Consider the following 22,587-nt stretch of genomic DNA (forward strand, 5'->3'; position numbering starts at 1 on the left):
AGCTTTTTAAAAAGACCTTTGGGTAAGAATGTGAAGAAGTTTTTGATGAGAAGTTTGTAGAGGAAGAGTTTATATAATACTACTGAAGCTACATCAAACACATATTTTGTATACACACACACATATATATAATCAGGTTGACATTTTTGTGTATGAATGACTCACTTTTCCAAATTTAAAAAATAAACCTTGCTTAGATACTTCTATTTCATCTATAACAGAGACTGGCTCAGTTCATCCACTTCTACCTTTACCGGTGCACACAAACTACATTCTATAACTCCCTTATACATTAGTATGGCCTGTGACTCATTCTGACCAGAAATGGTACACTCACCTTCTTCCAGGCCTACAGAAAGTTGTGTCATTCCCATCGTGCATGCTGGCTGGCAGAGGATCCAGACCAGGACACAGAGACCTTCACAAAGTGCCCAAATCCTAAAATGAACCATCACATGCCAATCACAAGCATCCCTGATACTGAACTTGGAGTAAATAAGAAATCAGTGTTCATTGTGTTAATAGAGATGTGTTTTTACTTTAGTACTGAGTGTATTTTGTTTTCTCTTTTGGCCTTCTACTTGCCTGTTTCTTGCTTTTATTGTCTTTACTTGCTGTTTGATTGTGTCTTTCTGATTAAATAACCAAGCCAAATTTCCCTTAGTAGATTTGGGATTAAAGCCCAAACAATGTTGACAGTGTTGAAACAATCAGACTCAATTCATTAGGAGATAGAGATGAACCAATTCAACTCATTGAAGAGCTCCTAAGTTAAATATTTAGCAATAGTGATTTTTATTTAACAATTGTTTGAGTGGACGGGCAACATTAATCTAATTTAGAGAATGCATACACGTCTTCTGGTAATTGTAACAAATGTGATTATCTCAGTACTAATGACCCAGCAGATGTGTACGTGAAAATTCTGTTCTGATAGGGAGGAAAACCAATGAACATGAACTTGAAGACAGATAACAGCCTCAACACTCTGCCAACTCTATTTGAACGGCCCTGTGGCTCCTGAGGGGCACACACGGACACTGTCACTCAGTGCCAGGCATCTGTAAAAGTAGACCAGAAAAAGGATTAGCATTGTATGTTATTGGGGCAGTGAGTCCAAAAATAGCCTGTAGAAATCCAAAATTAAAATTTCCATATGATCTTGTGTGACTCAGTATGTTAACCCGCCCCTGTTTCCCTTCTTGCTGCATGTTGTTAGTTCTCAAGCAGGGCTTAATTAAACCCAGTTTGAGGCTGTCTCAAAAACAGTTCCCAGGAGAGCCACTCTGGATCTAATCACAAAAAGCTTCATTTTGATCTATTTTACAAAGTGGATTTTGACATTAGTATGTGTGTGGGGGTGGGTGGGACAGGTTTCTTGGCTTTAAGGAGATTATAAGCCATTGCTTTCTGCTTTACCTGGCATCTCACAAGTTTTGTCTCACGGACAGCCAGTGATGTCTGTGCCTAGATCTACAGCAGACCTCTTTCCTAAGCTCCTCACTCAGTCCCACGCATATTCCTTCTTCTCTGCTTCCTGGATTTCTCATAGGTTGACACCTCCACAGAATATTCCCGAAACAGAACCCATTACCCTGCCTACTCTTCTCCCTTAATGATGTCACCATGCACTTGATGACTCAACAGTAAACTCTGAGTCATTTGACCCCCTTTTAGTTCCTTCCCCACATTCAATCAATCATTTGGTCCTGTTTGGAAGCTTTCCTAATTATCCCTTAAGTAGGCGTATGTCCTTGCTCTCCATGCTGCCACTGCCCACGTGTCAGCATCCGTCATCACCCTTCATCTGGATCTTCTCCATGGACCCCACGCTGCTTCTCCCAGTTCACTCTGCCCCAGGGCTGTCTTGATTTTTCTGAAATACAGGAATAATAAAAATAGTTAGAGTGTCATTTTTAATTTTGTAGTTAACAAATTGTTTTCATGTAGGTTGTCATATTTGAGTCTCACAACCGTTCATCAAGAAAACATTGTAACCAGTTTCACTTCATGTTCGGATTTGAGTTTGAGGAATGCGTCTCCGCTTGGGCTGCCTTCTTTGGTCTAGATGAAATGAATACCTGAAGTGCTGTTTTGATTTTGCCATCAGAGAAGCAGCGCATAATGTCATCAGCTAAGCAGGACCAGGGAGCCCCCAGCCTTCACCACGAACCCCTCCCTGCTTTCATCATGGTGACTGCTGGCTCTTGCTGAAAAGACTGGCTCAATGTAATTTCAGTGTGGCCCTAACGATAATGGGTAATTTTCTTTCTTCCTCCCTCACACAGCTATAATCCTATATATTTTAAAGGTAAACATTTTGACTGAATATTTTGATAATAATCATTCACTCGTATATAAATTCTCTGAAAGAAGTCTTAATCTTTCTGCTTTTGTGGAACTTTGTTGGGTAACTTCATGCAAAGTGTATGCTACAAAATATTTCTTAAATTGAAATAATAGAAGATTTGGTACCTACAAAATCATTTTATGTTATTCAGCTTCATGACTTAGATTGGGTACATTTTTAATTACTGGCCTTGATGTTTTCCTTAAACCTACAGAACAGCAGGGTCCCTGAGGTGAGCATCATTTCTTCTTAACTTCACAAGTCTGTGTAGTTCTGGCAATGACTACAAGGCCTGGGCTCTTCTTAGTTTTCAAATGTTCTTAGAATTAATACACAAAAATCCTAAAATTCTATTGTTTCACTAAAAAATATGCACTCTGAAATTACTGTTTTAATACCTATGCTTTAGAGAGATACAAACTAATGTAACAAAATTATCACCTTTTCCCTAGTACCTAAAATATATACATTCGGAAATATGCCTTAATGTAATAAGGAGATACGACAAATTGCCTATCCAAACAAAACAAAACAAACAAGTCCTCCTCTGGGAGGTCTTTTTGGATATCTTTGGCGTTAATGTAACTTGGAAGAACCTTTAGGGAAGGTCATTTGGCAGGAAGTATTGTCGGACTTATATATGTATGATATGGAGACTGGTGTTTGATCCAGTGGTTAAGATCCTGCGTGGGATGCTGCACACCGTATCAGAGGATGTGGGTTCAAACCTCAGGTCTACTTCAGATCGGGCTTTCTGCTGGCGTGCACGCTGGCAAGCAGCGGGTGCTGGCACACATAGCTGGGCTGCTGACACAAGGAATGCCTGGCCTGAGCTCTGGGTGTCAGGCTTTGGCCTGGCCCCGTTCCAGCTGCTGCGGGCATCTGGGACGTGAACTAGCTGTTAGAAGATCTCCTTTCTGCCTATCTATCTGTCTCTGTGTGCCTCTCCACCTTTCAGATAAAAACAATTGATTGCATCAACTAATTGTAAAATGCATAAAAATACCTATAATCGTTAACTAGAACTTATTTTTCTAGAACATTCTTTTAAAAATATACTGGAAAATGGAAGGGTAGGTGCTTAGTGCAGCATTTAAGTTGTAGCTTGGGGTGTCAGCTCCTCATGTCAATGTGCTTGGATCTAGGTCCTGATTCACTTCCTGTTCTAGCCTCCTGCTAGCCATGCTCTAGGAGCCAGCACTTTTTGTTTCTTTCTGCCTCTCAAAACAATATGACATAAAGCTTTAAGAAAGATCTATTTATTTAAAAGGCAAAGTGACACACAGAGGGAGCTGTTCTATCTGCTTGCTCACTTTCCAACTGCTTACAACAGCAGGAGCTGGGCCAGGCTGACGCCAGGAGCCAGGAGCTCCAGCAAAGTCTCCCTCCTGGGTGGCAGGGCCGAGGTCCTTGGGCCGCCACCTGCTGCCTCCGAGGTACTGCAGAAGACTCACATTGGCACCCTGATCTGTATGCAAACAGTGCGCTAACCTACTACACCATCATGCTGGGCCCTACAATTTCTTCAGAAGATATATATGACAATAGATGCGAAGCTTTAGTTAAATGACGGACCAAGAAAATAAACATATCAAATGCTTGTGGATTAAATGAAGTAAGTGGCACTTTCTAAATAAGCAATGAGGTATTGGGGGCTGTTGCTCTAGGTGGCTGGGCAAACACCAAGAAACATGAATCGGTGCTTTCTGAGGCTTTGGCTTGGGGCTGAGTCACTGAAGGTGAGAGTGGGGGACGTCAGGAAGGATCCGGTTCCCTGGGGGGAGAGGCTGGAGAGGACGCAAAGAAGTAAAAAGCCACAAAGCAGAGGCAGCAAGCCTAAAGCTGTTTCTAGACCATACCTGAACGTGAAAGCTTCGGAATCCTGGCTACAGGAGAGGAAAGAGCTCTCTTGCGCCACCTCCTGACACACCCGAGTACGTGCCCCAAATAGATGTTTCTGCTCAGGCTCTGCCTTTTCTGAAAGGGGCACAGTTAATGCTGAAGCAACAGTTGATAATTAAAAGGTCCAAGAATGTAAGGCGGATTGAGCAAACATTTACAGAAGATTATTTACCCACAGGAAGTAATGCTGACAATATTTAGTGGAGTGAAAAGAAAGCAGGTTAGCCAAGAAGGGTTCAGTCATTTCATTTCTGTGAAGAGCAGTGCTCTTCAAAAGTTCCAAAAAATGGAGCTTAAAGATAATGAGAATTTAACATCATCTTTATGAAATCTCCTTCTGTCTCTACAGAAACAAACAGAAAAAAAGGGAATGGTAAAGTTTAAGGTGTTAGAATTTCTTGTGAGAGAAATAGATAACATAAAAAGTAAGCTAATACATAAATACGAGATATATGCTGCGTGATGTTCTGGGTGCTAGACATTCAATTTTGTGAACAAGTTAGACAGATAATGGATCCTGTCCCAACAGAGTTCTCAAATCCTTCATTGTAAACAGGCAAGAGAATAGGTTAAGTCTGATACTACGGTAAATGCTTGCAAAAGGAAAGTGCGGATGTCGTGGGAACATGTGAAAGGGTCCCCCACCCTGACCGGGGGCATCCGACAAGGCCCCGAGGGAAGAGCAAGCTAACAGTTGAAACATAAGGTGGGAGTTATGTGAAGTAAGAGAGCTTTCCAGAAAGGCCAGCAAGTTTGAAACCCTTGAGAAGGGAGAAGACAGAGTGTTACAGTGATTTGCGGGTTTATTGGAAGATTGGATCTTGTTGTCTCTGGTCCTTAGAGTTTGAGCACAGACAGAGCAATGGGGAGGGAAGCGGCAGGGGAAGCCACCAAGGGGAAACCATGCCACCCTGTTCGGGAGTGGTCGGACCTGACCGGGAGGGCTCACAGGTCAGCGTGAGTGGTGAGGTGGCACTGGGAGGCTGCGTCCCACATCAGAGTGCCTGTATGTGAGTTCAAGTTCAGCTCCCTGCTGAAGCACGCCCTGAGAAGGAGAGGTTCAAGCACTAGACTTGGTGATGGCTGGAACTTAGGGAGTGAACCAGTAACATCTCAGTATCTCTTCCAAATAAGAAGGTACATCAATATTTTGTTTTAAAACTACAGTATGTTTAAAATCAATTTCTAAAGACTGTTTAATCACATCAGGATAAACTTTTATTGCAATATTTTTTAAAAGAATATAACGTGTTTCCTATATAATTCCCTTATGGGAAGAAATAAATGTGGCATATATTGTTTATAATGCAAAAAATGCAATCTGCGGTTTTAGTGATGGAATTATTGTTTTTTTCAAGGACAGAGTCACCGAGTGATCTAATGATGTGAAAAGGATTAGGGTAACTGTGTGGTTGGCAATATGAGATTCAGGACTCATGTGATTTTATTCATATTTTTCTATAACAATTTACACTGTAATCTCAAGAGCATGGAAGGGAGCTCTGTTTTGACAATATCACGTAAATCTCCCTGTTGGTTTTCACTAGTACAACTAACATTTATGTGCATAGATTTGCATGTTTAATCACACTATTTGCATATGATTTAAGCCCATAGGTTGTAGGAATTCTGAGCAGTAGTGAACAACCTAAATTATACTCTGCATTATGCGGCTCTGCTGGGAAGACTGGTTCCAGCTCTCCACTGAGGACTTGCCAATGACCCTGATCCTGCCCCAGAACTGCTTCTGATCTCGAGTTTCCCAGCCACGTGAGGAAGGTGAGCTGTTATTGGTGAAGTTCATTCAGTTCTATGGCTTAAAGGTTTTTTTCCCCAATGGTGAAACTCGACAACATCTCGAAATTTCAGTGAAGACCGAACATTCTCAGAATACTTTTATTCTATAGGTTTCACAGAAAAGATGACATTACAATTTTTTAAAAACTGTCTGCAATGGCTTTCCTATTCTGGAAGGTAGAAGAGATAAGGATGTTCTCCTATTCCAGACATACTGGTATGTGCCAAATTATTCTGTAGATTAAATAGAAGATGGGGGTGGCTGTTGTAGCGGACATGTCTTTAGCTCTATTACCTCTGCTAGACCTCTTCCAGCAACACAAGTACACACCGTCTTAGTAACAGTAGTGCGCTCCTAAACAAAGAAGAGCATTACTCCTTACTCTCAAATTGTTCTCTCAGAATTTTTGAGTCACTGAGAACAGGAGAAAGATACAGGAATCAGTTGAAGGCTCAGAATCTGGGGCAGGGCACAAAGGCACATGCCAGGATCCCATATGGGTGCCTCTTGATGTCCAGCTTTCCCATCCAGCTTCCTGCTTGTGGCCTAGGAAAGCAGTCAAGAACAGCCCAAAGCCTTGGGATCCTGCACCTGTGTGGGAGACCCGGAAGAAGCTCCTGGCTCCTGGCTTCAGATCGGCACAGCTCTAGCCATTGAAGCCACTTGGGAAGTGAATCAGCGGATGGAAGATCTTTTCTCTCTGTCTCTTCTTCTGTCTGTATATCTGAATTTCCAATAAAAATAAATTTTTTTTTAAAAAAGTAAAGTAGGCTTGGAATCTAGTAGGAATGAATGATTATAAATTTTCCATGGTGGAGGGTTGGCTGGAGGACTTTGAGAATGGCAAGCTGAAGCCGTTTTCTAACATATGCAATGCTGTAGATCTCCGGCATTATTCCAGAATCCTTGCAAAAGCATGAAACATACAATTGTGTGGCGTTCAAAGTGCTTCACTGATGCAGGGGAGTGGCGGGGGAATGACGTAGTAGGAGCCAGAGCTCCAGCTGCCTGGGGAGGGAGAGGGGAAGGTGGAAATGAAATGGAGCAGGGCTGTTCAGAGCAGAGCTCATTTGAAGGCCACACATACACAAGTACACACACACACACACACACATTTCCACACACCCTAACAGGGATGTACAGAAACCCTGGGAACAGGCAGGATCTCTGGTAACAGGTGATTTGAGAACTGGAAATGCGCAGTCTCAGAAGGCTAAAGACTGGTGACTGTACGGTTCATGACAGAAAGAATAATCCAAGTGTATTAGCAAAATTAACCACCAGCTTTCTTCAAAAGCAAGTAGAAATTTCCATTGGAACAGAAATCACTTCTCCAACTGTTAGTGAAATTTTCAACAATTTGATTTCCATTTTAACTTCCTGTTTCGACAGCTAAAACCCCCTTCACACCGTGTGCTCACATGGGCCTGTTAAGCCAGCCATTGCTGTCAGCCTCTGGGAAACTTCCCAGACATTGTCTTCCCTGGACATTTTCAGAGAGTCCTTCATGCCACCACTCAGGCCATCTCCACTCAGGTGCTATGGGGCTAATTTTTTTCTTTAAGTGAGTTTTATTTATTTTTATTGGAATAGCAGATTTACTGAGAAGGAGAGACAGAGAAAAAGATCTTACATCTGCTGGTTCACCCCCAAGTGGCCATAACGGCTGGAGCCATAATAGCCAGAGCTGTGCCGATCTGAAGCCAGGAGCCAGAAGCTTCTTCCGGGTCTCCCACGCATGGATGCAGGGTCCCAAGGCTTTGGGCTGTCCTTGACTGCTTTCCCAGGCCACAAGCAGGGAGCTGGACGAGAAGTGAAATGGCTGAGACATGAACCAGTATCCATAATGGGATCCTAGTGTGTGCGAGGTGAGAATTTAGCCACTGAGCCATTGTGCCAGGCCCAAGGTTTTTTGTTGTTGCTGGTGGTGGTTGGTTGGTTGGTTGGTTGGTTTTGAAGAATAAATGATACCTCAAGTGCACTGCACCCCTAACCACCACATGGAAATGTGTAAAACTGGACACTTCACGTGTGATTGTAACAGGAGTCAACACACCAGATGGACGTCAGCTACCCGCAGACCGTCAGGTCTCAGGGTTCCACCTTCACCCCAATGCGCTGTAACCATCACAAGCTGCAGACAGGGCCAGACCTTTGGTTTTACTGTCACTTCTAAAATCAAAGCCTAAAGAATGAGATTAGGAAATAATTCCATGAAGTCAGCTGTTCTTTGGTTATTTGGGAAAATATATAGGTAAATGCCTAGTGTGTATCATGAGAAATATACTCTGTTAGCCACTGGTATAAGAACTGCTCCTGTGGAGGGCTGTCTATGTTGGGTAAGTGCCATCGGGCCCGGGGTAGAAGCTGGTCCTCAGAGACTAGGTTTGCCCACTTGTCCCAACAGGAGTTCTTTGGTGAATCAGGCAGGGAAAGGAAGAGAAAAAGTGAGTGAGAGAGATGTTGTATTGTGCCTCGAGAGGGATCTCCTGAATCCTCAGAAATTAACCCCACCACACACACACACACACACACACACACACACACACACACACACACACACACTACCGAATTTCTTATGGGAACTTAGAGGGACTGAGAAGCCAACCAGCTATTGCTTTATAGTCATATTAATAGAGGCAGCCACTCCTGGCTGTGTTGGAGGAACACGGCCATGCTCAGGGAGAGATGGGAGAACACACGCAGGGAACATAACAAGGTGTTCAGATTCAGAGCAAGCATGAGAGCCTGGGTTGGTTACTAACAGACAGACATCAGAGAATAAAGGGAATCTCATGATTTTGTGAGGAAGCTTGAGAGAACTCCAAGAGGAAGGGCAGGAGACAAATTCTCACAGGGAGCAGAAAAATCCTCTGGTCTACTCTGAAATGGAGTGCAGGCAGTCCCGGAAGCTGCATCAGAGCATCTACCGCTGCAAAGCAGAAGCTCTGTTCCCCTGAGGAAAAGCGTTACAATACAGTAGCACATTGGTCAAGAAATCCATAGCACATGAACCATAACCAACCACCTGTTGCAAAAGCAAAGCTGAAGTTACATAGTCTCTCAAAACCACATTACTCCTAAACTATATAAAACAACATAAAGGTAATATACACATAATTTTACAACCAACTCACATATGCTAGAAAGTGACTAGCCATGAAAACAACCAGTGTTAACATATTTCCACATGAAATGCATGTCATATGATTAAAATCAAAAATTGGACAAAAATTTGTGTGCCTTTTTAACACTCAGTTTTAGGACACAGTAAATATAATCCATACAAGAAATTTCTTTTCTCTTGATAAATGTTGCTCCACGAAGAAGTGACACTCGAAGGAAGTCACTTCAACCTTCCTTAAGGTACATGGTAGGCACTGACTACTTGTGGTGACAACGATGAATTTCTCTGAAAAAGACTGAAGAGCATGTTAAAAAAGAGAGAGCCAAAGCAGCAAGTCTCTGCTCTGTGCCGTTGGACTCTGGCTGGGCTGCAGGTGGCTCGTCGTTCTGCTAAGTTGCAGGACATTCTGGAGGTTAATATGTGGAATTACTCAGACTTCCATCTGTGAGGGAAGACTGAGAGCAGTTGCTTGGGCGTTAATAGTCAGGGATGCATTAGGGTGCGCGTAGTAGACAGTTGTGTACAAATCTGAGTTTTGGGTTGCCAGTGACAAGAAACAGAAGCAGGCTGCAGTCCCAGGGACATGGTAGCGCTATTCTGCTCTGTACCTTAGTGCTGCCACATTTCCATGTATCATGGCCACATCCCAGGAAGGAAGACAGGGCAAGGCAAAAATTGTGTGCAGGGGGGCGGGCACTGTGATGTAGCAGTAATCTTCCACCTGTAGCACAGGCATGCCATAGGCACCGGTTCTAATCCCGGCAGCTCCACTTCCCATCCAGCTCCCTGCTTGTGGTTTGGGAAAGCGGTAGGTGATGGCCCAAAGCCTTGGGACACTGCACCCATGCGGGAGACCTTGAAGAAGCTCCTGCTTTCCATCTTCAGATTGACTTAGCTCCAGACCATCTGGAGTTGCAACCATCAGAGGATCAGGGGAGGGAACCAGCAGGTGGAAGGTGGCTCTCTCTGTTTCTCCTTCTTTCTCTTAAATCTTTCAAGTAAAACAAAGTCTTAAAAAAAAATTGTGCCTGGGGCCCGGCAGCGTGGCCTAGCGGCCAAAGTCCTCGCCTTGCATGCCCCAGGATCCCTTATGGGCGCCGGTTCTAATCCCGGCTGCTCCACTTCCCATCCAGCTCCCTGCTAGTGGCCTGGGAAAGCAGTCGAGGACAACCCAATGCCTTGGGACCCTGCACCTGCGTGGGAGACCCGGAAGAGGTTCCTGGTTCCCAGCTTCAGATCAGCGCAGCACCGGCCATTGCGCTCACTTGGGGAGTGAATCATCGGACGGAAGATCTTCCTCTCTCTCTCTCCTCCTCTCTGTATATCTGACTTTGTAATAAAATAAATAAATCTTTTTAAAAAATTGTGCCTGCTAATCCTTTTTTCATGTCAAATTTAATAGCTTCAGAAGCCTCATTTGTCAGAGTTTTGTTTACCTCCCATTGGTTACCATGAAACAGGACCATATAGTTACACAGGAATTTAGCCTATCCCATCCCAAATGAAACCAGTGTTCTGTGCTTTAAAAAAATGGATATCCCATGGGTAACAAGTAACTGCCTTCTGTAGGTTGATATATTTAGGAATAATTCAGGGTTTTGCAATAGCATGCTCCACATTAGAGATAATGTTCAGATTGCAAGGTCATTTTCACCCATATTAGTTGAATTTGCATCAGTGTGCTTTTTGTAAATTTTGTTTTATTAACACTCTGAGTATTGTCATCCAATATTTATATTTTTTAGGTTAAATGACTTGTACAAGGACATATGGGCACAAGTGAATATTACCCTCATCCAGAATTTTACATGTGAAATGTTATCAGTCACAGACCATTGAATGAGAGACAGAAGAGCCCTCAGCTAACTGACACTCCAAGGCCCAGACTGTGATGGATGTAGCCTAGGCCTACTTACCAACAGTGACAGCATCAACGCTGAAGCCTTCTGACCTGCAGGTTAGTGGACTCCACATGAGCTGATTCTGCCTTGTCCAACCTTTCAACTCATTTCTTTTACAAGAGGAAGAATGAGTAACAGAGCTTTCATTTCATTCCTGTTCACTTCAGATTCCTTTTAATTGCCCCCTCCTCAATTTACACAGTCCGTCTGGACAATTCTTTTTTTTTTTTTTTTTTGAGATTAATTTTTATGGAAGTCAGATATACAGAGAGGGGGAGAGACAGAGAGGAAAATCTTCCATCTGCTGATTCACTCCCCAAGTGGCCGCAATGGCCAGAACTGAGCTAATCTGAAGCCAAGAGTCAGGAGCTTCTTCCAGGTCTCTCACATGGATGCAGGATCCTAAGGCTTTGGTGCGTCCTTGACTGCTTTCCCAGGGCACAAGTAGGGAGCTGATGAGAATCAGGGCCACAGGGATTAGAACTGACAGCCATATGGGATCCCAGTGCATGCAAGGCAAGGACTTTAGCCACTAGGCTACCTCAACAGGCCCCTCAAGACAAGCCTAGTAATAAGGCTGTGATTTTATGCACAGATACATAACATGGAATGAATTCTATTTCTCAAAATAGAACCAATAGAATAACAAAATAGAAGAACGCAAGTCTGTTTTGATCCCATTAGTCTCTGACCCGTGAGCGTGTTTCATCTGCAAAGGAATTTGCTTTAAGGAGTCTTGAGAGCTTCTGTTCTGGGGACTAGCCATCCCAGGCAGCCAGACAGCCTTGTGTGATGTTGTGATTGTTTGGGAAGGCTTGATGTGCACACCCATCCTCTCCTCAAGGTAGGAAATTCCTTTTAGCATTCCAGATTGACTGCTATAACACATCCGTAGCAAGAGCTGAATGACAGCCACTCTTCTTGAAACAGCTCTAGGTAATCTGAGCCTGTTCCCTTCCCTCAATCTGGCATTCACCACTTCCTAAGCTCCATTCACTGAGCCTAGGTGCTGGGGGACTTTACGGATTATTAACTCCAGTGTTACAGGGCAAACATCTGCAGGAAGCCATCATTTTTTCCTGTTTAACGTTTTCTTAGTTTCTTTATTTTTCACAGGACATCTCTGATCACCGCTTTCCAAATACAATCCAGTTTAATCAGGGTTAGAAGCAGGTATGTTCAGAAATAGAACAGCACTAGGGGGATTAGGTGTGTTCAGCATTTGATAGAGTCATTCCTTCCTACATTTTTTGAATTTCCATTAATGTGGATTGAAATTACAATCGCATCCTCGTGTTGTTCCGTACTCAACTAGTTGCTCATTTCAAACTATTCTGCTTTGTCGAGAGTGCTGTTGTCGGACTAAACACGTCACATTATTTTGTGGTTGTCTCAGTAATAATTCGGCCACCTTGACAGAGTACATTTATGGCGCATTTGCGTAGATCAGACTTGATGCTTATAACTTTACTTCTCTTGTCTTCTCCAATCTTCACAACCACCCTCTTGATGCAAACACTTCATTTAAACATGAAAAGTGCAGGTAAAGATCATACATAATTAAGTATTTCTATTGTAAATTTAAAATGTTATCTCAAAGACAACAGAAGGAGAAGAGGAAGAAAGATGGGGGACGGAGGGAGGGAATATCATTATGTTCCTAAAATTCTATCCACAAATCACATTGAAGCTGTTAAAACCTAATTAAAAATTAAAACAAACCATTTCAAAAAGAAAATGCAGGCGTGGGGAGCTCAAATAGGTCTATTGAATTCAGTGTTTATTTTGAGCTACAGTTCTGCCTCGTTATTCTAAGCATACAGAAAAATAACAAAGCAAAAGCAGAACCTGACCAAATGAGGGCTCTTCTGCAGATTTTCAGTACCCCAGGAGAGCAGGCAATTCAGAAATGGGATTAAAACTTTATTTTGATTAGTGTCCAGGACTGAAACTCACATACATAAAACCTCATAACCTTTTACTTTCTAAGGGTCTAATCATTTACATAAACACTTAAAATAACTGAATGAATTTCCTTGCTTCTAGCATGGCTGTACTTGGATGATACAAATAATGAGAAAGGACAGTACCCAAATATTTCTTAAAATACAATACTGAGAATCCAAGTGTCATGGCAGTGCTGATTCCAAATATCTCCAGTCATTATTTTTAATGGCTGAGTAGTATTCCATGGAGTAGATTCACCACAACGTCTTTATCCACGCCTCTCTAGACAGACATCTGGCTTGTTTCCATGTCCTTGTTGCAGTAGATTGTGTTGCTGTAAATGTACAAGTACAGATCCCTTTCTCAAATGCAAATTTCGTTTCTTTTGGATATATTCCTAGGAGCGGGATAACTGGGTCATATGGCAGATCTATTTGGAGTTCTCTAAGCATTTTCCATACTGACTTCCATAGAGGTTGTACTAGCCTACACTCCCTCCCACCAGCAGTGAAGGAGGGTACCTTTCTTCCCACATCCACGCCAGCAGGTGTTGTTGGTAGAGTTCTGAATGTAGGCCAGTCTCACTGGAGTTAGGTGGAATTTCAAGGTGGTTTTCATTTATATTTCCTTGACAGCTAGGGAGCCTGAGTATTTGTCCATCTGTCTATTAGCCATTTGAATTTGTTGTTTTGAAAAATATGTGTTCATTTCCTTCACCCATTTCTTCACAGGGTTATTTGTTTTGCTGTTACTGAGTTTGTTAAGCTCTTTGTAAATCCTGGATATTAGTCCCCTATTTTTTATGTGGTGTGTAAATACTTTAATCCCATTATGTTGGTTGTTTCTTCACTTTGTGGATCGTTTCCTTTGCTCTGCAGAAGAGAAATCATTACATTCAATTAAATAAGTCAATCCCAAAAAGACAAATATCACATGTTCTCTCCGATATAAGGCAACCTTCATGCAAAATATAAGATCAATTAATTGTCCTTCCAACACTGTTTTTGCTACATCTCATGGGTTTTGATATTTTGCTTTCATTTTCATTTCTTCAAAATAGTTTCTTTTCTCTTATTAAATTCTTCAGTGACTCATAGGTAACACAGCAGCATCATTTTCTTCAAGAAGGTTCTTGATTTTTTCCAATACTTCAGTGACACACTGGTCATTCTGTAGCATGTTATTTTACTTCATGGCATTATAAATTTCCATTTTTCTTCCTGTTGTTGATTTTGTTTTATGGTTTGTAATTTAAGGGAATGTATAGTAACTGTGTAACGCAGACTATTATGTCCAGATGTGAAAACACAATGCAGTATGCTTGTCTACTTCCAAATCAAAGATGGACTCCCAATGAAACTGTTAAACATATCTTGACAATAGGATGCTGGAGTGTCTGCCATTGTCTGTACCCGCAAGTCAGGATACACTTAGGTAACAGAATGATGGACTTAGGATACTTATGAAGAACTACAATAATACAGGGGAAATCAGCGGGGATGAGGGAAGTAGGGAGAGAATAAGGGAAATCCCAGAATCGATGGAATTGTATAATAAAACCTTAAACAATAATTAATAAATAAATAAATAAATAAATAAATAAATAAATAAATAAATAAATAAGATTTCCAATCAGAGCTGGTTTGAGCTTGAAAGCTTATCAGGTGACATCGGAGGAAAGAGTGCTCCACGGTCTGCTACCAGCTGTTTCCCCCTTGTGTCAGTTCTGCCCCTCAGCTCAACAGAACAGCAGAAAACACCAGCAGAACAATGGCCGACCCTGGCAAGGGGCAGACCTTTCCCAGTCTGACTCAGGTCACTGGCTGGCTCTGTACTCTGAGCATTCCCACAATCCTGGTAACGAACCTTTGAAACTGTGTGCAGTTATGTCTTTGAGAGCAGCTCCCCAAAATGAGAACTGCCCAGCGCATGGCACTTGAATGAGCAGAACAGAACAGAACAAAACAAACTTAACTAAAGCAAAATCTGTTCTAAGGCAGACAACTGGAAACATGAATTAGATGAAATAGGAGACTTCCCTCTGATGTTGGTCAGTTCTGTCCAACAGTCAGTGCAGAGCCTCTGAGGACCAGAATGCTTCCCCCTCAAGGCCTCCGCACATGCTGGTCTATATGGAAACCTTAAACCCTACTGTTTCAATCCTGGCTGGCTTCTGCTCATCACTGATGTCTAAGTTAAAGCATCTCTATATAAGAGTTCCTTTCTAGACTACCCAAACCATAGCAAGCATGCTGGTTTCCAGTGCTCCTTGTACCCACTGCAGTTACATTAAAGTACTTCCTACTGGCAGGATGTCGTTCCTTCCCACCCCCAATGATGCCCATGCCCGAATTCGGACTTTAAGAGTGTGATTAATTTAAGCATTTGAGATGAGAAAATGATAGGGAATTAGACAGATGGTCTGATGTAATCACTGAAGTCCTCTAAGTGAAAAAGAGCCAGGGGCAGGGCAGAAGACTCAGAGCAGAAGATCTGAAGACACTACGCTACTGGCTTTCAGACAAAGGGGCCAGAGCCAAGAAACGCAGATGGTGCCTCAAAGCTGAAAAGGCAAGAAAACGGAGTCTTTCTCAGAAGTCCCAGAGGCACGCAACCCTGTTGACAACCCGATTTTAGACCAGTGAAAGTCTTTGCAAATTTCTAACGTTCAGGGCCCGGCGGCGTGGCCTAGCGGCTAAAGTCCTCGCCTTGAATGCCCTGGGATCCCATATGGGCACCGGTTCTAATCCCGGCTGCTCCACTTCCCATCCAGCTCCCTGCTTGTGGCCTGGGAAAGCAGTCGAGGACGGCCCAATGCATTGGGACCCTGCACCCGCGTGGGAAACCTGGAAGAGGTTCCTGACTCCTGGCATCGGATCGGCGCGCACCAGCCTGTTGCGGCTCATTTGGGGAGTGAAACATCGGACGGAAGATCTTCCTCTCTGTATATCTGACTTTGTAATAAAAATAAATCTTTAAAAAAAATTTCTGACGTTCAGAAGTCCAAGATAATTTTGTGTTGCTTAAAGCAACAAAACAAGTGCAGCAATTTGTTAGCACAGAATTGCAGCAATTTGCTACAGAAGCAATAAGAGACCAACAGCCACTTATTGTACTTGGATGTTTGCTGTTTTGTTTCTTTCTGCTCAACTCTAAGCTCTTGAAAGTACAAGTGATATTGTAGCTCCGTATCCTTAGCGCCCAGTGCAGTACCTGGCGCTTGTAAGCACTGGAAATACAACTGCAAATTGCTTATGCTCTAATCCTGAGGTCTTACTCAGGGGCTCCTCATTTACAGCAGACAGTAATCCCAACCAAGTACATATTCCTTCCTTCAAATGTTTACTGAGTATCTCTATTATGTTCCAAGTGCATCACCAAATGGGAGAAGACAGTGAGAAGAAATGGACACGCCCTTTCTCTTGGTGAAGAGAGCGTAAGTGTCACTACCAGCAACGTGGGAGCTTCCTTTCCTGTCACACAGCTGTACCAGTGTCCAGCGAGGGGTCACAGACACAAGTCTTTGGAGAAAAATATTATTATATTTGCTATATTAGGTGTAAAAAACAACGTATGGGTTTAAAATTAGAAGACGTTTTACCAGGCTGTGTAATAGTTCAAACTGCTGCTTCTACTACCGGCACTCTATTTCAGAGTTCCAGTTCCAGCCCCAACTGCTCTATTTCTGAACCAGCTGGCTCCCTGTTCATGTGTCTGGGAAGGCAGAGGATGGTGGTTCAAATATTGGGGTTCCTGCCACCCACATGGTTCCAGCTTCTTGGATGCAACCATTTGGGTATTGAACCAGGAGAAGGAAGATCTCTCTGTCTCTCCCTCTCTCTATCAATTTCTCAACTAATAAACAAATAAATAAAAGAAAGTGGCAAGTATATCAAATAGTCACTTGGAATTTACTTGGATAAGCATCAGTTGAAAACAATTTTTTAAAATAATTATTTACTTGAAAGTTAGAGAGACAGAGGCCTCCCACCATCTGAATTGCTCAACAGCTAACAGGTAACTGCAGCGGCAAGTCCTGGGTCAGGCTTGAGCCAACCTTGAGGCAGGAGCTTCATAGGGGTCTTCAGAGTGGACAGCAGTGGCCCAAGCACTGGGGCTCTTTCACTGCTTTATCAAGCATATCAGCAGAGAGCTGGAATGAAAAGTGGAGCGACCAGGACACAAACTGACCGCCAGGTGCCCCAGCAGTGGCTTTATCTAATACGGAACAATCCCAGCTCCCTCAAGTAATTGTGTTTCATATATAATGAAAAACTTCAGGAAAGTTCATTTGGCGAAGAACACATGTGTAAAACCTGCACTAACGGGAGACCACAGTTAGCAGGGGCAGAGAGAGTGAGGTGGAGGGAGTGAGGAGGTGTTTCTCTGGGCTGGCAGGAGGGCGAGTTCACCTTCCTTTGACATCACAGAGGAGCCTAACTGGTCCCTACAGCTTGGCCATGCTCTATCGCCATCTGCCGGTGCAAACACAAACTGCAAAGCCTTCAAGTCAATTACAGATTAATACCCTCGTTTTACATAGCAAATATAGCATGAAAATTTATTCCACATATACTTACCAACATGTAAATTTGTTAACGCTAGCCGTTTTGATGGCTTTGCCTTCTCACAATGACAATACGGTTGAGTACTTTTCATACCTATCTGTCATTTGCACGCACTCTGTCGAGGGCTAGTCCCCTAAGTGTTAGTTCATCGTTTTTTACTGGATAGTCTTTCTTTATTGATCTGATTGTGTGCGTGTGTGTGCGTGTGTGTGAATGCCCTGTATGGGTTATCCTGTGAAATGGAGGAGAGGTTCCACAGCTCCTGCTCTGGGGAGGAGTCTGCAGACTCATTCACCATCCTCCAAAGGTGGGTTTTTGTCTTTTTTTTTGTCCTTCTTAGGCAGACTGTCAGATATTTGCAAGTGTGAAGCCCAATCTTTTCCCTTATGGTTCATCTATTTTTGATTTTAAGACTTAGCCTACAGTGACGTTAGAGGTTAAAGTTTAGTTAGAAGCCTAAAGTTACATGACAGAACTTTGAGAGGCTCTACCATTTAGGCTTTAACATTTACACCACCGTGTGAGACTGCTTCTTGTGTATGACATTGGGGTTATGATTCGCTTGGTTCCCACTGGTATATTCAATGAATCATTAAAAAAAATAGCCCTTTTCCTCACTGCCTTGCACCCTCTGTGGTCATTAGTAACTCCATACCTGTGAATGATACGCCACACTTATAATCTACCAGTTACTTGGCTATCCCTGGGCCACAACAGGACTCTGATAGAGTGCTAGAGGGCCCAGTGAAGTGAAGTAGGCTAATCCTCTGCCTGTGGTGCCAGTATCCATATAGGTGCCAGTTCAAGCCCCAGCTGCTCCACTTCCTATTCAGCTCCATCATTGGCCTGGAAAAGCAGTGGTGGATGGCCCAAATCCATGTCCCTGCATCCATATGAAAGACCTGGAAAAAGCTCCTGGCTCCCAGCTTTGGACCAGCTCAGTTCTGGACACTGTGGCCACTTGGGGAGTGAATCAGAGGATGAAAGATCTCTCTCTCTCTCTCTCTCTCTCTCTCTCTCTCTCTCTCTCTTTATAACTCTTTCAAGTAAAAAAAAAAATAAATCTGAAAACCCTGTAATAGAAACCAATTTTGATTTTGCTTTTAAACGCACAGATTGCCTTGTGGCAGGCAGTTTGCTCTCCCCTCTAGCACACCCAGCAAAATGACAGTGTCTTAATGTGCGTTCCACAGGGGTCAATCAGGATTTCTTTCAGAATTTAAAACTCATGGGACTAACTAGTACTTATCACTTAGCCAGTACTTACACTGCATCTGCTAAGTGCTAAGCATTGTATACACATTAACTCATTTAATCTTCCCAATCACGGTGGTAAGTACATTAATCCCTTTTACAAGCTGGCCAAGTTTAATCACACCTGACTAAATCACCCTGCTAAGAGGTGTGGCCAGGCCAGTCTGATGTCTCTCTTACGGGTAACACATTACTCTCCAAATCATATAGTGCGGTTAGGAAACAGGGCAGGAGTACCAGTTTCCTAATCTTTGAGCTGTCCATTTTTCCAGACTAATGGGACTGTGAGAGCCACACCCCCCAACTCTTCTACCCATTCACCCTCTTTGGTGTGTTGAAGAGTTCATTTAAAAGTAAGCTGGTAACGTTAGCTTGACTTAGCTTGCACATGATGGGAATGTGACTTGATGTAAAGACTCCTGGTCTCCCTTCCCACTGCATTGCTTTCTCAAACCCTCAGTGTATCATCTGCATGCTCTTTATGATCAGCTAGGCACTGCCGCAGGGGAGACACAGGAAAACAAAGCTTTTTATACTCCCAAGTCCTAGAACTAAGATGTGCAGTGGATCACACACGGTTACGTGGGCAAGCACCAGTCAGGAAGACAGAAGGCATAAGGGAAGGGGAAAGACAAGATCCTTACTGGAGCTGCTGTTGCTTCTTTTTGGAAATTATCACTTTTTAAATTTGTCTGAAAGGGAGAGAGAGCTAGAGAGATGTATCTGCCATCTGCTGGTCCACTCTCCGAATGCCTGGAGGAGTCAAGCCAGGGCCATGGCAAAGCTGGGAGCTGGAGCTTCAATCCGGGTCTCCCATAAAAGTGATAAGAACATAAGCACTTGAGCTGTGTTTCCTGCCATGGTGTGAATGAATAGGAATGTTAGAATCTGCAGTGAGCCTGGGCCTTCAACTGAGGCACCTTGATGTGGAATGTTGGTGTCCCAGATGACATTTTAACCACCATGCCAAATGCCACCCATTTTATTGAAGTTTCTCAGAAGAGGGTAAGCACTTTAAAGACTGGCTGATTTGAGTAATTGAGTAAGTTTTGAATTCTGGGGGTGGTCCCTAGGTGCTGGGTCTCAGGTTCTAAGATGATTGAGGCAGAGGAACATTGCTTATAGAGTGTGCAGGTCAGATACAGGAGGAATGATTAAGGATAGGTTAATTTATATATAATACACATCATCTCCCCTGACCGCTTTGTTATTTAGAGGAACTCACTAGCCAGAGGAGGGGCTTCTCACCTCACCCAGGACACATAAGTTGTCAGTACATAATATGTAGGAAATGTAGGTACAGCAACATCTGTAGTCTGAAGTCAAACTATCCCAAACTGTGACATGTATCTTCAGCACTAAACACATATTATCCTGTGCTATAATTGCACCTGTCTTATCTTTAAGTCTTAGAGTAAATAGTACTACTTTGCAGACAAAGCCCAAGGATTCAGTGGCACAGTTCAGATTGTCGCCTTTGTCACACCCTGCTGATGACAGCTATATTACACTGCTGTAACTATTGGTTCATTTCAAGTTTACCTTGTGGGATCCTGGGAAGGAGATGTGACCAAAAAGAAAAGGAGGAACAGTGCTCTCTTGGGCAACTGGCAAAGTTTATTTCCAGGGTTCCAGTTTATATACATTCAGCAAAGCAACACTTCAAACATAGTTCAGCTCGGATATCAGTTACAATGATCAGGTTTGGTATGCCTTAAACTTATGAGTAATGATCAGGTTTGGTATGCAACTCATGTCACATGTGTGTAAGCAGGGAGTTCCAGGAGAGCTAACAAGGCACCAGGAGCAAAGCACCATTGGTGTGAGAGATTGATACGGAGCACTGCTTTGATCTTGGATAGTAGGCTAACTAAGCACAGATGTTCACCATACATCACGGAAGCACGAAAGCACATCCAAGGACTCTCTGGGGGCAAGAGTGCACTCTGGCTGAGAGGCCCTCCATCTCCTCTTTCTTGGAGCCTCTTCTCAACAAGATCCCACACATCATGTCCCCTGACCTCTGCTGTCCCACCTACCTTCATGGATGCATTCCGACAGTTAATATCTCTGTTTGCTTTACTAAATTTAAGATACTTCAGAGGAAAATGCTTGATCAATGAATGCTTAAGCAAACAAAGGAATCTTCTCTTTCACGGAAAGTATTCCTCTCTTGGCCTTTTCTCCATGTCGTACTAGTACTACAACTGCAGCATGGAGTGATGAGGGTTTCTGGCATGCCTCTTCTCACTGTGCAGCTGTGTGCCCTGCCACATCACTCCCTGCCACATTGCCTCCTGACAGGTTCTCCCCTCGCTGTACAGCTGCACCCCCTGCTCCATCGCCTCCTGGCAGGGCCTCCCCTCACAGTACAGCTGCGTTCCTTGTTCCGTTGCCTCCTGGCAGGACCTCCCCTCGCTGTACAGCTGCGCCCCCTGCTCCATCACCTCCTGACAGGGCCTCCCCTTGCTGTAGAGCTGCGTTCCCTGCTCCGTCACCTGCTGGCAGGACCTCCCCTCACTGTACAGCTGTGCTCCCTGCTCCATCACCTCCTGACAGGGTCTCCCTTCGCTGTACAGCTGTGCTCCCTGCTCCATCACCTCCTGGCAGGGTCTCCCCTCGCTGTACAGCTGTGCTCCCTGTACACCTCCTGGCAGGGCCAGAGTGGCTGAGGAGGGCAGGCTAGGACTCTGGCTGGTCCACTATGGAGATCAGGAATTTGAGCTTTAATGTCATGGAATTATTAGCAAGACAGAAACTGTAGTTTGCAATAGCAATTTTAAACTAAAAATTATAAAAGTTCCAATGTCTGTAGCCTACTTAGTATTATATGCATATGTTATTAAGCAAATCCTTACAAAATTCCAAGTGGTGAACAATGGGATTTGAAATGAAGCTCAAAGATGTTGAATGATTTTGTTTAGAGTCCCAAATTTAACAAAAGCAGCAAACATACATTACTGAAACGGGAGAAATTCCAAGACATATGGTTCATTGCTCCTCAATTCACATGTATTTCCTTTTGGCTTGTAGAGTTCAATATTCACAACCAACCGATAGGATCCATGCTCCATACTTGTAAATGCTAAGTTAATGATCACTTTGCTTTGTTTTTCTTTTAAAACATTTATTTATTTTTATGGGAAAGGCAGATTTACAGAGAGAAGGAGAGACAGAAATATCTTCCACCTGTTGGTTTACTTGCCAAGTGGCCACAAAGGCTAGAGCTGAACTAATCTGAAGCCAGGAGTCAGGAACTTATTTCAGGTCTCCCATATGGGTGCAGGATCCCAAGGCTGTGGGCCGTCCTCTGCTACTTTCCCAGGCCACAAGCAGGGAACTGGAAGGAAAGTGGGGCAGCAGAGACAGCAACCATTGCACATATGGGATCCCTGCACCTGCAGGGCAAGGATTTAGCCACTGAGTAATTGCGCTGGGCCTGTTAATGACCACTCTGAAAAGTCTTCAATGTAGGTAATCATTCCAGCCTTTTCAGAAGACCAGCAGTACTGGAGAAAAAAGCATTTATAAATCTCTCATAACAAAGATCAGGGTCTATAGATAATAATCCCAGAAGCTACTTATTTCTAAATTTTTGTTATAAGAGGCAGGGAGAAAGTGGTTTCTCCCCAGAGAGAATCAGGATGGTGGAAAAGGGTAAGAACATGTTAAAACATATGGAGAAACACTAGCCAGGGTGAAGCAGAGAGGGCACATTCCAGGAAATACAAGAGGACAAA

General features: G+C 43.3%; 1 long non-coding RNA gene across 2 annotated transcripts in view; it reads left to right on the forward strand.

Annotated features, from left to right (window-relative positions):
- LOC131481156 (uncharacterized) overlaps positions 1-22,587 on the forward strand; it is a 151,142-nt gene that overhangs the window by 80,312 nt on the left and 48,243 nt on the right. Inside the window, exon 4 of one of the 2 annotated variants that reach the window (XR_009246103.1) lies at positions 16,396-16,505. The exons of the other annotated variant lie outside the window; for it this stretch is intronic. This is a non-coding gene — a long non-coding RNA (uncharacterized LOC131481156). Of the gene's footprint in view, positions 1-16,395; positions 16,506-22,587 lie in introns of those variants that run through there. 2 annotated transcript variants of the gene reach the window in all.

This window comes from Ochotona princeps, chromosome 9, assembly GCF_030435755.1.
Source record: "Ochotona princeps isolate mOchPri1 chromosome 9, mOchPri1.hap1, whole genome shotgun sequence".
NCBI lineage: Eukaryota > Metazoa > Chordata > Mammalia > Lagomorpha > Ochotonidae > Ochotona > Ochotona princeps.